Here is a 10384-nt window from a genome sequence, read left to right as displayed (position 1 = left end):
AAAATGCCATTAAACTGCTCTATTTTAAAGGCAGCATTTTAAGAGGCAAAGTCGAGAAAGTCTAGAAAGCAGTTTGGAAAATTCATTCTTTTACAAATATATATTCGGTAATTACCAGTGAGATCCAGGCACTTAAAGCCAGGTCTGAATCTCAGGAAATGATGCAGGGTACACACCTCAACAAGAGATGAATTTCAGCCCCAGAACCGCAGCAGGGCTTGTAGATGTTTCTTGGTGTCACATAGCAGGCAAGCACAGGCAACCCGCAACACACAGCGTAGCACAGCCACCAGGGAAGTGATGGCAACAGGAATCAAGCCAATCCATCTCCTCATTCCCAATAGGCAGACATTTCAAATAAACGGGACATTTTCGGTGCAAAGACCCCTGAGCTGCACCTGAGTGAGCTGGTGCATCCCAAGGGCAGGTTCCAGCTGGGACACAACCCACGTGTGGCACTGCCCTGCCTCCAGAGCTAGCTCATTCAGGTCAGCCTGCATGATGCTGCATTTCACAGCACAGCTACGTCCACGGCGTTCCCCCTGTATGAAGGGCTAATTACTACTGCACGAAGGTGAGTATAGTGACAGCAGGAAGACCGATCCAATCATTAAAAGTCAGGTACTTGTTTAATACTGCACCAAAATTTGGATAAAGTCCCCCCAAACCTACAGGACAGTGCACTTCAGCAATGAGCCATTCAGAGAAAAATAGGCATCAGCATTAATGCGCAATTATGACGGATAACTCATGGAAAATAAAATCTTTGTCTTCCTACAAACTCAACAAAGAAGCCTGGTATCAGTTCAGAGTGGGCAAGCTACGACCAGAAGGGTATTTGTTCTCTTGTTTGCTCAAGTTCTGCCAGAAAAACCCATCACCCACACTGTTCTGGTGCCACATACAGCACAAAGGGCTGACTGAAATACAGTGGGGTGGCCTTTGATGCAAACAAAGCAGGCCACGTTCCCCTCCTGCCCCGGAGACCGCTTTTAAACCTGGAGAGATGAAGAGTTTATTGGAGGGACCCGTAATCCACTCCCATAATGGGATGTGAGCAAAGCAATCTGGACTGAAGAAAACATAATGCATCTCTTCCAGGACATGAGCTGTGACAGGGTTTGCACAAGGACAGCAGAGTGAAAAACTAGACAAGGTATCTGCACATCTTAAGAGCCCATCCCAAATCTCATTACAACCAGGAATATTTATTCCAAAGCAGAACTAATTTTCTGGATCATAGTATGCTTAAAGAAAATATGGCCCAGTTTTTTTTTTTCGATCACAGCAGATTCATTTTCTTCCCACTTTTATTAACTTGGCATTTTATTTCACTGAAATGCTATGGGCCTTCCATATAAAAATGCCTCACAAACACAATTCTCAACTAAACAGCCTCCTAAGTGCTGCTCGCCTTTGAGTTTATCCCTGTGGGGGTGTTCAAGGAGGAAGGGGGTGTGCGGGGAAAGATTCATATTGAAGAAATTCTCTGAAGTAATTCAATAACCCTGCATCTTTTGGTATAGTTTCACAGCCTCCTGTAGCTTGGCTGTACGTCAGCAGTTATTATATCTGGGTACTTACCACATAAGGATAAACATTTGTCTCAGTTTTTCATACCATGTTCATCTACCCCATAACCAGCACATAATTACAGGCCATTGGTCTAAATGCTAACCATTATTTGAAGACACCAGGTTGCAAACCACTGACAGAAACGATCGACACACAGTGCCCATCTCCTTCCAGCCTGCCCTTCTGTCCATCTGCGAGAATGGCAGGGTGCCTGTCCTCAGGCTGTGACAATAAGTTGGCAGAGGAACAACAGGCCCCCAGGAACTGGCTGAAAAACCTATGCTCCAGCCTTGCCCCTTGATAGCAGCTCCCCTCCCCCCCTCCAGCTCACTGCTTCACTCTTCTGTGAACTTACACCAGTTTTTGAGCTTTAAATTAAAAGTTGCTGGTGGAGTCGCAGCCCTGAAGTACATACAGACAGCTGGCTTGGCTATGTGAGGGCAGCAGGGATCATTCTGCAGCAATTAAAAAAGCATTGTCAGAGAGAGCAGCATCTTAAATGGCACCTGTTGGCACTTTACGTGCCACAGAACAATACATGCAAATGATGACAAATACCCTGTGCAGTTTGGGTTATCTCCAAAGATTTTACTGCGACAATTGTCAGGGAAATGTTGGCACTGGTTGAACGTTGCACTGCAACAGGAAAATCCTACCAGCAGTGACTGTATGGAAATAAGACCGGTGCCACCAGCAGACAGGCAGAACTACAGAGGAAACAAAAATGAAATGAAAAAACCTCACTGCTTAAAAACACAGGATGGGAATCAGACCTGAGCTCTACACAGGTCTACTGAAGTCCAGCATTTTCATACAGGTACTGCAGAGCCATATGGGACAGAACAGGCTGGTGTCCCTCTCTTCTCTTAAAAGGAATAGAGCTGATCGCTGAGATCGTGTTTTGCTAAAGGTAATTTATCCCCCTCCTTCTGGTTTCTCCAAAGGCCCCATCTCCTTCCCCAGAAATTTTCTCTGCAATGGTTGAGCCCCATGCAGAGACATGGAGAGACTTTAGTTTCATTGAGAGCCTTTACTAGTAACACTACTTCACTTCCAAGGTCTTAATTCAAGGGATGAAGCAAAAAAAGTTTTAAATGAAGGAGAAAAAAGAGTTGAGTGGAAACAAAACCTCAGGAAAGACAATGAGTGATAAATCAATAGTATCTTCTGGGTAAGGCACCCCCAACCCCAGCATTTCTTGGCAATGCATCTGACTTCAGCCTCTCGCAGCTGTGAGTGGCTATTGAACTAACACTTCAGTGCTAGCATGAGCCATATCCCTCATTCTCTGCTGTCACAGTTGCAGTTTGCTGTTCAGGTTCAGCTCTGGGCGCTAAGAGATGAATGGCTCTGACGGTACTACTTAAGGTTTTCTCAGCTGCACTGCACGTGCTTTTACTTGCTGATGAGTTAAAAAAAGGATTCCCTTGCTAGAGGCTACCTCTCCATTCAATCACTGCCATCCAGAGCTTCAGCACAAGCAATCTATTCCTGCCAGCTCCCTCAAAGCCACAGATGCTAGGTACTGAGTCTCCGAGGAGGAAACAAGAGGTGGATGAAAACACTTAAACAGTTCTTCTAACGGAGGTGCAGACGCAAGACAGAAAAAAAGCAAGAGTTGCTTTTTGTTTTGTTTAACCTGACTTGCCATGGAAATGAAGCCGATGCAGTCCTTGCTGTTGGCTCTGCTCCTCAGCTTCTTGCTGGTTTTCTTGCTGATGTCTCTACCCCCTGTAACTTCAGAACACACATGAGTGATTTCAGCATGGTACAAGTCTCTGAGGTTGCTACAGATTTCATAAAGACAGACACCTGAGTAGAGGAGGGATATTCTGTAAGCCCCACAAGCAAGAGAAACAAAGCAGTGGAAACTTTTACTGTATAAGGCAGCAGAAAATACACAGAGTAAAAAGCTTATACCCATGCTGACTGAAGCTGATAGTCACAAAATAAAACAAAAACCTCTTGGTTCCAGCATTATGGGCATGCTGTATTCTGCTTTTCAATGGCTTACTCTGAACACATGCAGGACAGCATGACTGGCCTTCTGCATCAAGGAGGAATACAGGCCCACAGGCATGACAGTGTAACTGAATCAAGTGCAGTAGCCTGGAACATGCAGTTTCTTTCCCCTGCACTCATTCACAGGCACCAGAGAATATTCCCGTCCCTCCACCTCTTCTGTCTCACTGGAGTTACAAAGCTGCTCTGGGCCCTTCCCATCCCTCCTCCCCTACAAATGCGGGCAGCAAGCTCCCCACTGTAGAGCTTCAGGCTACAAACCAAGTTCTGGAGCAAAACACAAGAAGGAAAGAAAAAGAAAAAAAAAAAAAAAAAAAGATTCTTCTTTTTAATTAGCTACTTCATTGCACAAATAAGGCACAGATACACCAAAATAGAAAGGAATGTGCAAACTCGGGAAGTACTATAGCTACAGAGTTGTTCTTACTAAGGAGAGGGCCAGACACGAAGAGGGAAACTGTTGGCTCAGTTCAGCAAACATCGGTTACCAATACCCATAAATGATGATGAAGCTGCAGATCTCCAGGGCCCTCCACTGACTGCTGACATAAAATGCAGGACACCTCCCCTTGTCCTGTGTCGGATAAAGATGCTGCATGCAGGTAGAATTAGTTATAGTGACACCATGGACAGAACAGGGTAACAGTGCTGGCCGCGAATTTTAAGAGCCAGCCGGTGGACAGGAGTCTGAGCAGAACTTCAAAGAACAACCCATTAAAAAGACATACGCCTCCCTGTCAGGGTGAGAGGTCATCACAGCTTTTCTGCTCCGGGCCCCGCGGTCAGCGATGCAATGGATCATGGTCACCACCTGACTTGTAACTGTGCCACGGGTGAGGGAGCATGGCTTGGCTAAACCTCAGGAAAGGGACACGAGGTGCAGTGCTGAATGAAGGTCTGAATCATGTCCATGCTTTGTCGGGGGCCTAGAGCCATAAAACAACTCGCTGTTACGATGTGAGCCGGTGATTCCTTTTTCCTGGAACACAGCCCTTTGATATACTTCTGCAGCACACCACAAGTCAGAAGAAATACATCAGCATTTCTGTGGTGAAAGCTTACTGAAAACATGCAAAAGAAAAAAAAATACATCTACTGAAGACAGACAGCATTCTCAGACCCCGTTTAAAAAAATAAAATCTCTTTCCTCAACATTTGCTTTGGCAGTCTAACAGAGCGTAGCGTGCCAGACCAGTACCTCCTAGTAATCTGTTAAAACATCGTAAGCACAAAAATATTTTCAAGTCATTGATAATTTGGGGGTGTTGGGAAGACTGGAGGGACCGAGAAGAATAAAAGACCATGTGTCTCAACACCAGCCTCAAATGCCACGGTGCAATGAGGATCTCCGGGCTGGCTCCAGACATCAACAGCCTGCCAGAAGCCCTGCATCTGAGCAGCTAGACCTTTTCCAGCTCCTTTAATTGCCACAAACAGGAAGCATGTGGCCTGGTACTAAGCGTTGAGGTGTTGTCTCCCTTTTTTCCTGTGGGTTCCACTGTGGTTTGCTACCCCACATCCTCCTGCAATTTTCACTCCTTCCCCAAAAAAGCCCCGTAACTCAACCAATAAATCACCATTTTACAACCAGACATAACTCCATCTGGGCAGGGTCACCACAGGCAAGCAGTTTCCTAAAGCAAAAATATATATCTGTGCTCACTGTAAAACAAAAAGAAACCTTTCTGGTCATCTGTGCCATAGCAGCCCAGCCTTGTCAGAGTAATAGGGCTCTGCTTCACATCCATGGAGCCCTCCTTCAAAGGCTGACACGGAGATCCTGGTAAAAAATGCCTGTGTCTCTCTCCTATCTCCTCTACATTGAGAAAGGGGGTCTCTTTTGTCTGGCTGAGAGTTGAAAGATCCCAGTGCCCACTTCCCAGCCAGCTGACAGGTGTGTAAGAGAGGTTGTCAACTCATTTCCCAAAAAGCAATTAGATCAAATCTAACATCTTTCAGCTCACAATGAGCCGGCTGATTTCACAACTGATGGGCAGCTAAACACTGCTCCACCACACTGCTCTCTTGCTGTCCCTCCTCAAAGAACAAAGGGGGAGAAAATACGATGGAAAAATTAAGCTCATATGTTGAGATAAGGACTGGGAGAACACTCACCAAATACCACCAGAGGCAAAACAGACTCAGTGCAGAAAGATTAATATAATTTATTACCTATTGCTAACAGACTAGAGCAGTGAGAACTAAAAGCAAACCCAAAACACCTTCCCCCACATTCTACTCTTTTACCTCCTCCTGAAGAGCTGAACAGGAGAATGGGGTCTGCAGTCAATCCCTAACGCTCTGTCTCCACCGCTCCCTCACCATATCCCCTGCCCCTGCTCCACGTGGGGTCCCTCCCACGGGATGCCGTCCTTCCCCAGCTGATCCCACACGGGCTGCCCACAGGCAGCAGCTCCTCAAGCACTGCTCCCACACGGCTCCGTCCCACGGGCTCCATCCATCCATCCATCCCCCAGGAGCAAACTGCTCCAGCACGGGTCCCCCACGGCTGGGCGGCAGCTCCCCCCAGACCCCCTGCTCCTGCGGGGGCTCCTCTCCACGGGGGGGCTGCAGCTGCGGCCCGGGGCCTGCTCCTGCCCTGCGGGGGCTCTCCGTGGGCCGCAGCCTCCTCCAGGCCACATCCACCTGCTCCACCGGGGGCTCCTCCACCCACGGGGGGGCTGCAGCGTGGAGATCTGCTCCATGGGGGACCCATGGGCTGCAGGGGGACAGCCTGCTCCACCGGGGGCCTCTCCCTGCACAGCCCGCAGGGGAACTGCTGCTGCCTGCCTGGAGCACCTCCTGCCCTCCTGCTGCACTCCCCTGGGGGGCTGCAGGGCTGCTTCTCCTCTCTTTCTCCCTGGGAAGCAACTTTTTTTTGTTCTTTTTTTTATCCTTTCTTAATTACGCTCTCACAGAGGAACAAGCGACATCGTTTCTTGGCTTGGCTCTGGCCAGCAGTGGAGCCGTTATCTAACGGGGGGCAGCTTCTAGATTCTTCTCACGGAAGCCACCCCTATGGCCCCCTGCTACCAAAACCTTGCCACGTAAACCCACCAGAGCAACTCTTTCGGTGAAGAAATTTTTCATAAGAACCAACCGAAACCTCCCCTGGTACAACCTAAGGGGTTTTGTTCTTGTCTTGTCACCTGGGTCTTGGGAGAAGAGAACGATCCCCACCTCTCTGGAGCCTCCTTGAAGCTTCCTGTAGAGCACAGGAAGGTCTCCCCTGAGCCTCCTTTTCTCCAGGCTGAACAAGCCCAGCTCCCTCAGCCGCTCCTCACCAGACTTGTTCTCGAAACCCTTCACAAGCTTCAGAGCCCTTCTCCGCACACGCTCCAGCACCTCCAGGTCTTCGCTGAACACAGTGCTCGAGGTGCGGCCTCACCAGAGCCGAGCACAGAGGGACAACCGCTTCCCTAGTCCTGAGGGCCACTCTATGGCTGATACAAGCCAGCTGTAGAGATATTTCTATGCATAGATATGCAGCACTAGTACATGTTCCTTGGAACACTGGTCCAACTCTCTTCAAACCCCGTAAATTGATGGTTTCCTCTAACTGGCACTGGATCCTCTAAATCCCATGTTACTGCTTCTGCTTCCCAAGCAGGTGACGGAAACTCCTAAGCGGAGAGCAGAGGAGTTGTAGTTCTGCATCCAGGAAATATTTGGAAGTTTGGAAGATGCTTCCCTTGCTCAGCTGCCATCCCTACGTTAATCAGTCAGCCGATCTTTTGCCTTCCAGCAAAAGTCTTGATGCAGTTCTTAAGGAAAGTTATTTCTGAAAATCCTCAGCCACCTCTGTGCACGCCCAACCTTTCATGGCACTGTGCAATGCGCGGATGGCAGCGATAAATCAGGTTGTGGAATGAAGGGCAACGTGTGGGGAGGGAATTTGCAGGTGGCTTCGCGCTGTTTCGCAGGTCCCTGAATTAGAGGTAACGAGTAAACACGCGGTAGAAACAAAAACTTGAGCCAGGCTGAGATCAAGAATTGAAGTGTTAAAGAGGACCTTTGGGCAGTGGGCAATTGCTGGCTGGCTCCAGGCGCGTGTCTGAGGGTCTCTGACCAACTGTATGATAGATTTGGGCGCGTGGACAGCACGTGGGGCTACGGGGAGAGGACATGTAGGAGTGAAAAAGGGCAATAAACGCCTCCTGTTCCAGAGCCATCAGGAGTCTGTGTCTTGCATCCCTTCAGCAACACAAATATTTGGCTCCAGATCCAAAATGTCATGTATTTGGCAATTTTATTTATGGTAGCACTCCCCTCCCCTCCCCTCCCTTCCCCTCCCCTCTTTTGCTTTTCCTCCCCTCCCCTCCCTTCCCCTCCCCTCTTTTGCTTTTCCTCCCCTCCCCTCCCCTCCCCTCTTTTGCTTCCCCTCCCCTCCCCTCCCCTCTTTTGCTTCCCCTCCCCTCCCCTCCCCTACCCTACCCTATACTCTCCTATGCTCCCCTCCCCTCTACCACGCTACACTACGCTATGCTACCCTACGCTATGCTATGCTATGCTACACTACCCTATCCTACCCTCCCCTATCCTCCCCTCTTTTGCTTTCCGTCCCCTCCCCTCCACTCTTTTGCTTCCCCTCCCCTCTCCTCTTTTGCTTCCCCTCCCCTTCCCTCCCCTCCCCTACCCTACCCTATACTCTCCTATGCTCCCCTCCCCTCTACCACGCTACACTACGCTATGCTACCCTACGCTATGCTATGCTATGCTACACTACCCTATCCTACCCTCCCCTCCCCTACCCTCCCCTACACTACCCTATACTCTCCTATGCTCCCCTCCCCTCTACCACGCTACACTACGCTATGCTACCCTACGCTATGCTATGCTACACTACCCTATCCTACCCTCCCCTAACCTCCCCTCTTTTGCTTTCCCTCCCCTCCCCTATGCTCCCTGTCCCTACACTCTGCTACACTCCCCTCCCCTGCCCTCCCCTACACACCCCTACACTCCCCTCCCCTATCCTACCCTACACTCCCCTTCGCTACACTACCCTACACTACCCTACATTACCGTATGCTCCCCTCCCCTATCCTCCCCTCCGCTCCCCTACACTACCCTATACTCTCCTATGCTCCCCTCCCCTCTACCACGCTACACTACGCTATGCTATCCTACGCTATGCTATGCTATGCTACACTACCCTATCCTACCCTCCCCTAACCTCCCCTACACTATCTTCCCCTCCCCTGCCCTCCCCTCCCCTCCCCTGCCCTCCCCTCCCCTACACTACCCTATACTCTCCTATGCTCCCCTCCCCTCTACCACGCTACACTACACTACACTACGCTATGCTACCCTACGCTATGCTATGCTATGCTACACTACCCTATCCTACCCTCCCCTAACCTCCCCTACACTATCTTCCCCTCCCCTGCCCTGCCCTCCCCTTCCCTCCCTTCCCCTCCCTTCCCCTTCCCTCCCCTTCCCTCCCCTCCCTTCTTTTTATTCCCTCCCCTTCCCTCCCCTCTTGTCTTCTTCCCTCCTCTTTTCTTTCTTTCAGGTAACTTCAGATCGCTTCAGTCGTTCTCATAGCTCCTATCCCTGGCTGATTCACGGGAACCCATCAGCAGCAACCAGAAGCGCTCCAGCTGCTGTGTCACTGGTCGAGGAACAGTCTCCAACTGGGAATCGCTGACTTCGTTGTGTGGCTCAGACAGGTGCCTTGCAGTTCCAGCGTGGCCTGGACGTGTCCTCTTGCTGTGTCCCCACCTACAGCGCAGTTCTGCTTAGAAGCAGCAGCAGGCTTTTGAAGATGTCCCACTCCTTCCATTTTCAATGGGTTAGCTTGGCTAGCTGGGTGGTGTCTGTCAATAGAAGACAACAAAGAGATTTGGGTTAGAAACAGCTAACTGAGTAGTTCCTTTGCACAAGGGCAAGGAATATTTACCCCTTCCTAATGGAGACTGCAGTGTCAGAGATAATGACGGGTCCTTCAGAGAGCTTGGAAATATCCCTTGGCGATGCTGAGTCCAGAGGACCAGAGGAAATCTGTCTAAAGTACGCCATGGAAGCACTCTGAATTACTTCCTAGCATAGAAGCATCTCTGCTGATACGGCTTCAGCTGGTTGCAGTGTTCTTCTTCACCTAATACCTAAATTCAGATAAGAGGTCTCAATGCAGATGGGAAGATTGAGAAATATAGAAATCACTGATGTGCTTTGAGAACTTCTAAGAACTGAGAACTACATCAATCCAATGTTGTAACATTAAGGCTTGGTTAGAAAAGTAAACGTTAAAAACAAGTAAAGGAGAAGGACAAGTAAGCTTTCTTAAAGGATCTACTATATTTAAAGGATCTTTAAATAAGTAAATTAGTAATGAAATATATGCGCAGAGAGAGAGAGAGAGAGAGAGAGAGAGAGAGAGAGATATACATAAACCTAAGAAACTGCTGTGCAGGTTAGCTTCTTGCTCTCTTTTCTCAAAGTGCTAGTGAATACAGCATCCGTGTGCGTTACAAGCATTACCTTCAGTCCACCACAGGTGCACACGAGAGGACAGCCTGCAGGTTGCGGAGGCAAAGAAACTGCTCTGGCTGGATGTGAAGAGCCAAGACAGAAGTTGCTGTCAGGGAAAAGATACACAGAGGGGATGAAAAACACGGAGTGTGCTTCCGACCTTCACAACTTCTAAGCAAGCGGAGATGAGGGTGTGGAACAACCAAATGAGCTGTTGATCCAGAAGCAGCCTGAAGACTGTCCTTAAGCAGGGCCTTGCATTCTTTGTTTTTAGAGCATTGCTTGCCTTCAAGTGCACGATCATGATTTGATT

The 10384-nt window shown here is 49.1% G+C and overlaps 1 long non-coding RNA gene across 1 annotated transcript; it reads right to left on the bottom strand.

The window, feature by feature from the left end:
* Window positions 1-8978: 8978 nt before the first annotated feature.
* Window positions 8979-10194, bottom strand: LOC119716248 (uncharacterized). The gene is made up of 3 exons (XR_005264020.2): window positions 10081-10194; window positions 9500-9704; window positions 8979-9416 (listed from the first exon to the last, which is right to left on the bottom strand). It is a non-coding gene; the product is annotated as an uncharacterized lncRNA (long non-coding RNA).
* Window positions 10195-10384: the final 190 nt, after the last annotated feature.

This window comes from Anas platyrhynchos, chromosome 2 (assembly GCF_047663525.1).
Source record: "Anas platyrhynchos isolate ZD024472 breed Pekin duck chromosome 2, IASCAAS_PekinDuck_T2T, whole genome shotgun sequence".
NCBI classification, from domain to species: Eukaryota; Metazoa; Chordata; class Aves; order Anseriformes; family Anatidae; genus Anas; species Anas platyrhynchos.
Note: the sequence above shows the minus strand (reverse complement) of the source record. Positions and strands in the feature narration are given on the sequence as shown.